Raw genomic sequence first — 13,967 nt, forward strand, 5'->3', positions numbered from 1 at the left:
ATAACAGTATTCCAGTTAATGAGAGTATAATTGGTGGTAAGTGATTTTACTAATAACAATATTCCAGTTAATGAAGTAGGATTAGCAGCAAGATTTTACTAATAACAGTATTCCAGTTAATGTAGTATAATTAGTGTCATGATTTTACTAATAACAGTATTCCAGTTAATGAAGTATAATTGGTGTCATGATTTTTGCTAATAACGGTATTCCAGTTATTGGAAGTATAATTTAATTGATTGTAAGCCTTGATTTTGCCTAATAGCAGTATTCCAGTTAATGAAGTATAATTGGTGTCATGATTTTACTAATAACAGTATTCCAGATTAATGAAGTATAATTGGTGTCATGATTTTGCCAATAACATTATTCCAGTTAATGAAGTATAATTAAGGGTCATGATTTTACTAATAACAGTATTCCAGTTAATGAAATATATGATTAGTGTCATGATTTTACTAATAACAGTATTCCAGTTAATGAGGTATTATTGGTGTGTTGATTTTACTACATAAAGCGTATTCCAGTTAATGAGGTATGATTAGTGTATTGATTTTGCCAATAACGACATTATTCCAGTTAAGGAAGTATAATTGGTGCCGATGATTTTACTAATAACAATATTCCAGTTAATGAAGTATAATTAGTGTCATGATTTTTACTAATAACAGTATTCCAGTTAATGAAGAGTATTAGTAGTGTCATGATTTCAATAAATAGTATTCCAGCTAATGATAGCATGATTAGTTTACTAATAACAGTATTCCAGCTAATGAAATATATATTAGTGTGTCATAGATTTTACTAATAACAGTATTCCAGTTAATGAAGTATAATTAATGTCATTATTTTACTAACAGCAGTATTTGTGGCAGTGATGTATAGATTAGTAGCCTGGCCGTACTTGTATTCTTGTGGCAGTTATGGCCCGCTGGTTAGTGTCATGATTTTACTAATAACAGTATTCCAGTTAATGAAGTATAATTAGTGTCATGATTTTACTAATAACAGTATTCCAGTTAATGAAGTATAATTAGTGTCATGATTTTACTAATAACAGTATTCCAGTTAATGAAGTATAATTAGTGTCGATGATTTTACTAATAACAGTATTCCAGTTAATGAAGTGGTATTGTTAGTGTCATGATTTTACTAATAACAGTATTCCAGTTAATGAAATATAATTGGTGTCATGATTTTACTAGTAACAGTATTCCAGTTAATGAAGTATAATTAGAGTCATGATTTTACTACTAACAGTATTCCAGTTAATGAAGTATATTGATTAGTCATTATTTTACTAATAACAATGTTCCAGTTAATGAAGTATAATTGGTGTCATGATTTTACCAAAACAGTATTCCAGTTAATAAAAGTAATTAGTACAGATTTTACTAATAACAGTATTCCAGTTAATGAAGTATAATTAGTGTCATGTGATTTTACTAATAATAATAGTATTCCAGTTAATGAAGCATAGTGTCACAAGTGTCATGATTTTACTAAATAACAGTATTTCCAGTTAATGAAGTATAATTAGTGTCATAGTTTTACTAATAACAGTATTCCAGTTAATGAAGTATAATTAGTGTCATGATTTTTTTAATGACAGTATTCCAGTTAATGAAGTATAATTAATGTCATAATTTTACTAATAACAGTATTCCAGTTAATGAAGTATGATTAGTGTCATGATTTTACTAATAACAGTATTGTAATTAATGTAGTATAATTAGTGTCATGATTTTACTAATAACAGTATTCCAGTTAATGAAGTATAATTAGTGTCATGATTTTACTAATAACAGTATTCCAGTTAATGAAGTATGATTAGTGTCATGATTTTACTAATAACAGTATTCCAGTTAATGAAATATAATTAGTGTCATGATTTTTACTAATAACAGTATTCCAGTTAATGAAGTATTATGAGTGTCAGTGATTTTACTAATAACAGTATTCCAGTTAATGAAGTATGATTAGTGTCATGATTTTACTAATAACAGTATTCCAGTTAATGAAGTATAATTAGTGTCATGATTTTACTAATAACAGTATTCCAGTTAATGTAGAGGATTATTAGTGTCATGATTTTACTAATAAATAGTATTCCAGTTAATGAAGTATAATTAGTGTCATGATTTTACTAATAACAGTATTCCAGTTAATGAAGTACATAGTGTAATGTATTATTTTACTAATAACAGTATTCCAGTTAATGAAGTATAATTAGTGTCATGATTTTACTAATAACAGTATTCCAGTTAATGAAGTATAATAGTGTGTCATGATTTTTACTAATAACAGTATTCCAGTTAATGAAGTAGGATTAGTGTCATGATTTTACTAATAACAGTATTCCAGTTAATGAAGTTATAAGTGGTATGGATTTTACTACTAACAACAGTATTCCAGTTAATGAATATATGATTAGTGTCATGATTTTACTAATAACAGTATTCCAGTTAATGAAGTATAATTAGTGTCATGATTTTACTAATAACAGTATTCCAGTTAATGAAGTATAATTAGTGTCATGATTTTTTTAATGACAGTATTCCAGTTAATGAAGTATAATTTGTGTCATGATTTTTACTAATAACAGTATTCCAGTTAATGAAGCATAATTAGTGTCATGATTTTACAAATAACAGTATTCCATTTAATGAAATTTGATTAGTGAGATGATTTTACAAATAACAGTATTCCAGTTAATGAAGTATAATTAGTGTCATGATTTTACTAATAACAGTATTCCAGTTAAAGAAGTATGATTAGTGTCAAGATTTTACTAATAACAGTATTCCAGTTAATGAAGTATGATTAGTGTCATGATTTTACTAATAACAGTATTCCAGTTAATGAAGTATAATTAGTGTCATGATTTTACTAATAACAGTATTCCAGTTAATGAAGTAGGATTAGTGTCATGATTTTACTAATAACAGTATTCCAGTTAATGAAGTATAATTAGTGTCATGATTTTACTAATAACAGTATTCCAGTTAATGAAGTATAATTAGTGTCATGATTTTACTAATAACAGTATTCCAGTTAATGAAGTATAATTAGTGTCATGATTTTACTAATAACAGTATTCCAGTTAATGAAGTATTATTGGTGTCATGATTTTACTAATAACAGTATTCCAGTTAATGAAGTATAATTAGTGTCATGATTTTACTAATAACAGTATTCCAGTTAATGAAGTATAAATAGCGTCATGCGATTACTAATAACAGTATTCCAGTTAATGAAGTATAATTAGTGTCATGATTTTTTAAATAACAGTATTCCAGTTAATGAAGTATAATTAGTGTCATAGATTTTACTAATAACAGTATTCCAGTTAATGAAGTATAATTGGTGTCATGATTTTACATAACAGTATTAAGCAGGATTAAAGTCATGATTTACCACAACAGTATTCCAGTTAATGAAGTATAGATTAGTGTGATGATTTTACTAATAACAGTATTCCAGTTAATAAAGTATAATTAGTGTCATGATTTTACCAATAACAGTATTCCAGTTAATGAAGTATAATTAGTGTCATGATTTTACTAATAACAGTATTCCAATTAATGAAGTATGATTAGTGTCATGATTTTTACTAATAACAGTATTCCAGTTAATGAAGTATAATTAGTGTCATGATTTTACTAATAACAGTATTCCAGTTAATGAAGTATGATTAGTGTCATGATTTTACTAATAACAGTATTCCAGTTAATGAAGTATAATTAGTGTCATGATTTTACTAATAACAGTATTCCAGTTAATGAAGTATAATTAGTGTGTCAAGATTTTACTAATAACAGTATTCCAGTTAATGAAGCATAATGAGTGTCATATTGATTTTACAACAGTATTCCAGTTAATGAAGTATAATTAGTTGATTTTACTAATAACAGTATTAGTATAATGGTGTCATGATTTTTTACTAATTACAGATTATTCCAGTTAATGAAGTATATGGTAGTGTCATTATTTTACTAATAACAGTATTCCAGTTAATGAAGTATAATTAGTGTGATGATTTTACTAATAACAGTATTCCAGTTAATGAAGTATGATTGGTGTCAAGATTTTACTACTAACAGTATTCCAGTTAATGAAGTATAATTAGTGTCATGATTTTACTAATAACAGTATTCCAGTTAATGAAGTATAATTAGTGTCATGATTTTACTAATAACAGTATTCCAGTTAATGAAGTATAATTAGTGTCATGATTTTACTAATAACAGTATTCCAGTTAATGAAGTATAATTAGTGTCATGATTTTACTAATAACAGTATTCCTTAAAGTTAATGAAGTATGATTAGTGTCATGATTTTTACTAATAACAGTATTCCAGTTAATGAAGTATAATTAGTGTCAAGGATTTTACTAATAACAGTATTCCAGTTAATGAATAGCAGTAGTGTCAGATTTTACTAATAACAGTATTCCAGTTAATGAAGCATAAGTAGTGTCATGATTTTACCACAATAACAGTATTCCAGTTAATGAAGCATGATAAGTGTCATGATTTTACTAATAACAGTATTCCAGTTAATGATGAATAATTAGTGTCATGATTTTACTAATAAACAGTATTCCAGTTAATGAAGTATAATTAGTGTCATGATTTTATTAATAACAGTATTCCAGTTAATGAAGTATGATTAGTGTCATGATTTTACTAATAACAGTATTCCAGTTAATGAAATATAATTAGTGTCATGATTTTACTAATAACAGTATTCCAGTTAATGAAGTATAATTAGTGTCATGATTTTACTAATAACAGTAGCACCAGTTAATGAAGTATTAGTGTCGCATGATTATACTAATAACAGTATTCCAGTTAATGAAGTATAAATGAAGTGATGATTTTACTAATAACAGTATTCCAGTTAATGAAGTATAATTAGTGCCATGATTTTACTAACTAACAGTATTCCAGTTAATGAAGTATGATTAGTGTCATGATTTTACTAATAACAGTATTCCAGTTAATGAAGTATAATTAGTGCAATGATTTTACTAATAACAGTATTCCAGCGTTAATGAAGTATGATTAGTGTCATGATTTTACTAATAACAGTATTCCAGTTAATGAAGTATGATTAGTGTCATGATTTTACACTAATAACAGTATTCCAGTTAATGAAGTATAATTAGTGTCAAGATTTTACTAATAACAGTATTCCAGTTAATGAAGTATAATTAGTGTCATGATTTTACTAATAACAGTATTCCAGTTAATGAAGTATGATTAGTGTCAAGGATTTTTACTAATGATTCCAGTTAATGAAGTATAATTAGTGTCATGATTTTACTAATACAGTATTCCAGTTAATGAAGTATAATTAGTGTCATGATATTTCAAACAACAGTATTCCAGTTAATGAAGTATGATTAGTGTCATGATTTTACTAATAACAGTATTCCAGTTAATGAAGTATGATTAGTGTCATGATTTTACCAACAACAGTATTCCAGTTAATGAAGTATAATTAGTGTCATGATTTTACCAATAACAGTATTCCAGTTATTGAAAGTAAGATATAGTGTCATGATTTTACTAATAACAGTATTCCAGTTAATGATGGATGAAGGTAGAATCGATGATTTTACTAATAACAGTATTCCAGTTAATGAAGTATAATTAGTGTCATGATTTTACTAATAACAGTATTCCAGTTAATGAAGTATAATTAGTGTCATGATTTTACTACTAACAGTATTCCAGTTAATGAAGTATAATTAGTGTCATGATTTTACTAATAACAGTATTCCAGTTAATGAAGTATAATTAGTGTCATGATTTTATCAATAACAGTATTCCAGTTAATGAAGTATAATTAGTGTCATGATTTTACTAATAACAGTATTCCAGTTAATGAAGTGCCAATTAGTGTCATCATTGAACTAATAACAGTATTCCAGTTAATGAAGTATGATTAGTGTCATGATTTTACTAACAACAGTTAATGAAGTATAATTAGTACCATGATTTTACTAATAAATATTCCAGTTAATGAAGTATGATTTAGTGTCAAGGATGTTACTTAATAAATAGTATTCCATTTTAATAAATTATGATTAGTGTCATGATTTTACTAATAACAGTATTCCAGTTAATGAAGTATAATTAGTGTCAATGATTTTACTAATAACAGTATTCCAGTTAATGAAGATATAATTAGTGTCATGATTTTACTAATAACAGTATTCCAGTTAATGAAGTACATATTAGTGTCATTATTTTACTAATAACAGTATTCCAGTTGATGAAGTATAATTAGTGTCATGATTTTACTAATAACAGTATTCCAGTTAATGAAGCATGATTAGTGTCATGATTTTTACTAATAACAGTATTCCAGTTAATGAAATATAATTAGTAGTCATGATTTTACTAATAACAGTATTCCAGTTAATGAAGTAGGATTAGTGTCATGATTTTACTAATAACAGTATTCCAGTTAATGAAGTATATAGATTAGTGTCATGATTTTACTAATAAACAGTATTCCAGTTAATGAAGTATAATTAGTGTCAATGATTTTACTAATAACAGATTCCAGCCAATGAAGTATGATTAGTGTCATGATTTTACTAATAACAGTATTCCAGTTAATGAAGTATAATTAGTGTGTCATGATTTTACTAATAACAGTATTCCAGTTAATGAAGTATAATTAGTGTCATGATTTTACTAATAACAGTAGTCCATTCCAATGAAGATAGGATTAGTGTCATGATTTTACTAATAACAGTATTCCACAAGTTAATGAAGAAGTATAATTGGTGTCGCTGATTTTACTCAATAACAGTATTCCAGTTAATGAAGTATAATGAGTAGTGTCATGATTTTACTAATAACAGTATTCCAGTTAATGAAGTATGATTAGTGTCATGATTTTACTAATAACAGTATTCCAGTTAATGAAGCGGCATTGAGTGTCATGATTTTACTAATAACAGTATTCCAGTTAATGAAGTATAATTAGTGTCATGATTTTAATACTAACAGTATTCCAGTTAATGAAGTATAATTAGTGTCGCATTTTTACTAATAACAGTATTCCAGTTAATGAAGTATGATTAGTGTCAAGATTTTACTAATAACAGTATTCCAGTTAATGAAGTATAATTAGTGTCATGATTTTACTAATAACAGTATTCCAGTTAATGAAGTATAATTAGTGTCATGATTTTACTAATAACAGTATTCCAGTTAATGAAGTATGATTAGTGTGTCATGATTTTACTAATAACAGTATTCCAGTTAATGAAGTATGATTAGTGTCATGATTTTACTAATAACAGTATTCCAGTTAATGAAGTATAATTAGTGTCAGATTTTACCTAATAACAGTATTCCAGTTAATGAAGTATAATTAGTGTCATGATTTTTTCTAATAACAGTATTCCAGTTAATGAAGTATAATTAGTGTCATGATTTTACTAATAACAGTATTCCTCCAAAGTGAAGCATGATTAGTGTCATGATTTTACCTAATAACAGTATTCCAGTTAATGAAGTATAATTGGTGTCATGATTTTACTAATAACAGTATTCCAGTTAATGTGAAGTATAGTTAGTGTCATGATTTTACTAATAACAGTATTCCAGTTAATGAAGCATGATTAGTGTCATGATTTTACCAATAACAGTATTCCAGTTAATGAAGCATGATTAGTGTCATGATTTTAATAATAACAGTATTCCAGTTAATGAAATATAATTAGTGTCATGATTTTACTAATAACAGTATTCCAGTTAATGAAGTATGTTATTGGTGTCGCTAATTTACTAATAACAGTATTCCAGTTAATGAAGTATAATTAGTGTCATGATTTTACAAATAACAGTATTCCAGTTAATGAAGTATAATTAGTGTCATGATTTTACTAATAACAGTATTCCAGTTAATGAAGTAGGATTAGTGTCATGATTTTACTAATAACAGTATTCCAGTTAATGAAGTATAATTAGTCATGATTTTACCAATAACAGTATTCCAGTTAATGAAGTATAATTAGTGATCATGATTTTACTAATAACAGTATTCCAGTTAATGAAGTATAATTAGTGTCATGATTTTACTAATAACAGTATTCCAGTTAATGAAGTATAATTAGTGTCATGATTTTACTAATAACAGTATTCCAGTTAATGAAGTATAATTAGTGTCATGATTTTACTAATAACAGTATTCCAGTTAATGAAGTATAATTAGTGTCATGATTTTACTAATAACAGTATTCCAGTTAATGAAGTATGATTAGTGTCATGATTTTACTAATAACAGTATTCCAGTTAATGAAGTATAATTAGTGTGTCATGATTTTACTAATAACAGTATTCCAGTTAATGAAGTATAATTAGTGTCATGATTTTACTAATAACAGTATTCCAGTTAATGAAGTATAATTAGTGTCATTATTTTACTAATAACAGTATTCCAGTTAATGAAGTATAATTAGTGTCATGATTTTACTAATAACAGTATTCCAGTTAATGAAGTATGATTAGTGTCATGATTTTACTAATAACAGTATTCCAGTTAATGAAGTATAATTAGTGTCATGATTTTACTAATAACAGTATTCCAGTTAATGAAGTATAATTAGTGTCATGATTTTTACTAATAACAGTATTCCAGTTAATGAAGTATAATTAGTGTCATGATTTTACTAATAACAGTATTCCAGTTAATGAAGTATAATTAGTGTCATGATTTTACTAATAACAGTATTCCAGTTAATGAAGTATGATTAGTGTCATGATTTTACAATAATAACAGTATTCCAGTTAATGAAGTATAATTAGTGTCATGATTTTACTAATAACAGTATTCCAGTTAATGAAGTATGATTAGTGTCATGATTTTACTAATAACAGTATTCCAGTTAATGAAGTATAATTAGTGTCATGATTTTACTAATAACAGTATTCCAGTTAATGAAGTATAATTAGTGTCATGATTTTACTAATAACAGTATTCCAGTTAATGAAGTATAATTAGTGTTATGATTTTACTAATAACAGTATTCCAGTTAATGAAGTATAATTAGTGTCATGTATTTTACTAATAACAGTATTCCAGTTAATGAAGTATGATTAGTGTCATGATTTTACTAATAACAGTATTCCAGTTAATGAAGTATAATTAGTGTCATGATTTTACTAATAACAGTATTCCAGTTAATGAAGTATGATTAGTGTCATGATTTTACTAATAACAGTATTCCAGTTAATGAAGTATAATTAGTGTCATGATTTTACTAATAAAGTATTCCAGTTAATGAAGTATAATTAGTGTCATGATTTTACTAATAACAGTATTCCAGTTAATGAAGTATAATTAGTGTCATGATTTTACTAATAACAGTATTCCAGTTAATGAAGTATGATTAGTGTCATGATTTTACTAATAACAGTATTCCAGTTAATGAAGTATAATTAGTGTCATGATTTTACTAATAACAGTATTCCAGTTAATGAAGTATAATTAGTGTCATGATTTTACTAATAACAGTATTCCAGTTAATGAAGTATAATTAGTGTCATGATTTTACTAATAACAGTATTCCAGTTAATGAAGTATAATTAGTGTCATGATTTTACAAATAACAGTATTCCAGTTAATGAAGTATGATTAGTGTCATGATTTTACTAATAACAGTATTCCAGTTAATGAAGTATGATTAGTGTCATGATTTTACTAATAACAGTATTCCAGTTAATGAAGTATAATTAGTGTCATGATTTTACTAATAACAGTATTCCAGTTAATGAAGTATATATTAGTGTCATGATTTTACTAATAACAGTATTCCAGTTAATGAAGTATAATTAGTGTCATTATTTTACTAATAACAGTATTCCAGTTAATGAAGTATAATTAGTGTCATGATTTTACTAATAACAGTATTCCAGTTAATGAAGTATAATTAGTGTCAAGATTTTACTAATAACAGTATTCCAGTTAATGAAGTATAATTAGTGTCATGATTTTACTAATAACAGTATTCCAGTTAATGAAGTATGATTAGTGTCATGATTTTACTAATAACAGTATTCCAGTTAATGAAGTATAATTAGTGTCATGATTTTACTAATAACAGTATTCCAGTTAATGAAGTATAATTAGTGTCATGATTTTACTAATAACAGTATTCCAGTTAATGAAGTATGATTAGTGTCATGATTTTACTAATAACAGTATTCAAGTTAATGAAGTATAATAATTAGTGTGTCATGATTTTACTAATAACAGTATTCCAGTTAATGAAGTATAATTAGTGTCATGATTTTACTAATAACAGTATTCCAGTTAATGAAGTATGATTAGTGTCATGATTTTACTAATAACAGTATTCCAGTTAATGAAGTATAATTAGTGTCATGATTTTACTAATAACAGTATTCCAGTTAATGAAGTATAATTAGTGTCATGATTTTACTAATAACAGTATTCCAGTTAATGAAGTATAATTAGTGTCATGATTTTATAATAACAGTATTCCAGTTAATGAAGTATAATTAGTGTCATGATTTTACTAATAACAGTATTCCAGTTAATGAAGTATAATTAGTGTCATGATTTTACCAATAACAGTATTCCAGTTAATGAAGTATAATTAGTGTCATGATTTTACTAATAACAGTAATAGTATTCCAGTTAATGAAGTATAATTAGTGTCATGATTTTACTAATAACAGTATTCCAGTTAATGAAGTATTTAGTGTCATGATTTTACTAATAACAGTATTCCAGTTAATGAAGTATAATTAGTGTCATGATTTTACTAATAACAGTATTCCAGTTAATGAAGTATAATTAGTGTCATGATTTTACTAATAACAGTATTCCAGTTAATGAAATATAATTAGTGTCATGATTTTACTAATAGAGTTGGTATTCCAGTTAATGAAGTATAATTAGTGTCATGATTTTACTAATAACAGTATTCCAGTTAATGAAGTAGGATTAGTGTCATGATTTTACTAATAACAGTATTCCAGTTAATGAAGTATAATTAGTGTCATGATTTTACTAATAACAGTATTCCAGTTAATGAAGTATAATTAGTGTCATGATTTTACTAATAACAGTATTCCAGTTAATGAAGTATAATTAGTGTCATGATTTTACTAATAACAGTATTCCAGTTAATGAAGTATAATTAGTGTCATGATTTTACTAATAACAGTATTCCAGTTAATGAAGTATAATTAGTGTCGTGATTTTACTAATAACAGTATTCCAGTTAATGAAGTATAATTAGTGTCGTGATTTTACTAATAACAGTATTCCAGTTAATAAAGTAGGATTAGTGTCATGATTTTACTAATAACGTTATTCCAGGTAATGAAGTATAGTGGGCAACCTTATTTTACTAATAACAGTAATGCAGTTAATGAATTATCAATTAGTGTCAAGATTTTTGCACTAATAACATTATTCCAGTTAATGAAGGATAAGTGTCATGATTTTACTAATAACAGTATTGCGGTTAATAATGAAGTATATGATTATTGTCATGATTTTACAAATAACAGTATTCCAGTTAATGAAGTATAATTAGGTATCAAGATTTTTGCAGCAACAGTATTCCAGTTAATGAAGTATAATTGAATTATGGTGATGATTTTACTTAATAACAGTATTCCAGTTAGTGAAGTTATGATTAGTGTCATTATTTTACTAATAACAGATATTCCAGTTAATGAAGATATAATTAGTGTCATTATTTTACTAATAACAGTATTCCAGATTGAAGTATTATGATTAGTGTGTCATGATTTTACTAATAACAGTATTCCAGTTAATGGAATATATATTAGTGTCATGATATTTTACTAATAATAACAGTATTCCAGTTAATGAAGATATGATTGGTGTGATGATTTTACTAATAACGAGTATTCCAGTTAATGAAGTATGATTAGTGTGATGATTTTACTAATAACAGTATTCCAGTTAATGAAGTATAATTATGTGTCATGATTTTACTAATAACAGTATTCCAGTTAATGAAGTATGATTGGTGTCTTGAAGTTTTTACTAATAACAGTATTCCAGTTAATGAAGTATGATTAGTTAAATGTGGTGTACTAATAACAGTATTCCAGTTAATGAAGTATAATTAGTGTCATGATTTTACTAATAACAGTATTCCAGTTAATGAAGTATATAGTGGTGTCATTAAGTTACTACTAACAGTATTCCAGTTAATGAAGTATAATGAGTGTCATGATTTTACAAATAACAGTATTCCATTAATATGAAATATAATTAGTGTCATGATTTTACTAATAACAGTATTCCAGTTGATGAAGTATAATTAGTGTCATGAATTTACTAATAACAGTATTCCAGTTAATGAAGTATATGAGTGTCATGATTTCTACTAATAACAGTATTCCAGTTAATGAAGTATGATTGGTGTGTCATGATTTTACTAATAACAGTATTCCAGTTAATGAAGTATAAGTGGTGATATGATTTTACTAATAACAGTATTCCAGTTAATGAAGTATAATTAGGTCATGATTTTACTAATAATAACAGTATTCCAGTTAATGAAGTATAATTAGTGTCATGATTTTACTAATAACAGTATTCCAGTTAATGAAGTATAATTAGTGTCATGATTTTACTAATAACAGTATTCCAGTTAATGAAGTATAATTAGTGTCATGATTTTACTAATAACAGTATTCCAGTTAATGAAGTATAATTAGTGTCATGATTTTACTAATAACAGTATTCCAGTTAATGAAGTATAATTAGTGTCATGATTTTACTAATAACAGTATTCCAGTTAATGAAGTATAATTAGTGTCATGATTTTACTAATAACAGTATTCCAGTTAATGAAGTATAATTAGTGTCATGATTTTACTAATAACAGTATTCCAGTTAATGAAGTATAATTAGTGTCATGATTTTACTAATAACAGTATTCCAGTTAATGAAGTATAATTAGTGTCATGATTTTACTAATAACAGTATTCCAGTTAATGAAGTATAATTAGTGTCATGATTTTACTAATAACAGTATTCCAGTTAATGAAGTATAATTAGTGTCATGATTTTACTAATAACAGTATTCCAGTTAATGAAGTATAATTAGTGTCATGATTTTACTAATAACAGTATTCCAGTTAATGAAGTATAATTAGTGTCATGATTTTACTAATAACAGTATTCCAGTTAATGAAGTATAATTAGTGTCATGATTTTACTAATAACAGTATTCCAGTTAATGAAGTATAATTAGTGTCATGATTTTACTAATAACAGTATTCCAGTTAATGAAGTATAATTAGTGTCATGATTTTACTAATAACAGTATTCCAGTTAATGAAGTATAATTAGTGTCATGATTTTACTAATAACAGTATTCCAGTTAATGAAGTATAATTAGTGTCATGATTTTACTAATAACAGTATTCCAGTTAATGAAGTATAATTAGTGTCATGATTTTACTAATAACAGTATTCCAGTTAATGAAGTATAATTAGTGTCATGATTTTACTAATAACAGTATTCCAGTTAATGAAGTATAATTAGTGTCATGATTTTACTAATAACAGTATTCCAGTTAATGAAGTATAATTAGTGTCATGATTTTACTAATAACAGTATTCCAGTTAATGAAGTATAATTAGTGTCATGATTTTACTAATAACAGTATTCCAGTTAATGAAGTATAATTAGTGTCATGATTTTACTAATAACAGTATTCCAGTTAATGAAGTATAATTAGTGTCATGATTTTACTAATAACAGTATTCCAGTTAATGAAGTATAATTAGTGTCATGATTTTACTAATAACAGTATTCCAGTTAATGAAGTATAATTAGTGTCATGATTTTACTAATAACAGTATTCCAGTTAATGAAGTATAATTAGTGTCATGATTTTACTAATAACAGTATTCCAGTTAATGAA

This window comes from Tachypleus tridentatus, chromosome 10 (assembly GCF_004210375.1).
Source record: "Tachypleus tridentatus isolate NWPU-2018 chromosome 10, ASM421037v1, whole genome shotgun sequence".
Taxonomy (NCBI): Eukaryota; Metazoa; Arthropoda; class Merostomata; order Xiphosura; family Limulidae; genus Tachypleus; species Tachypleus tridentatus.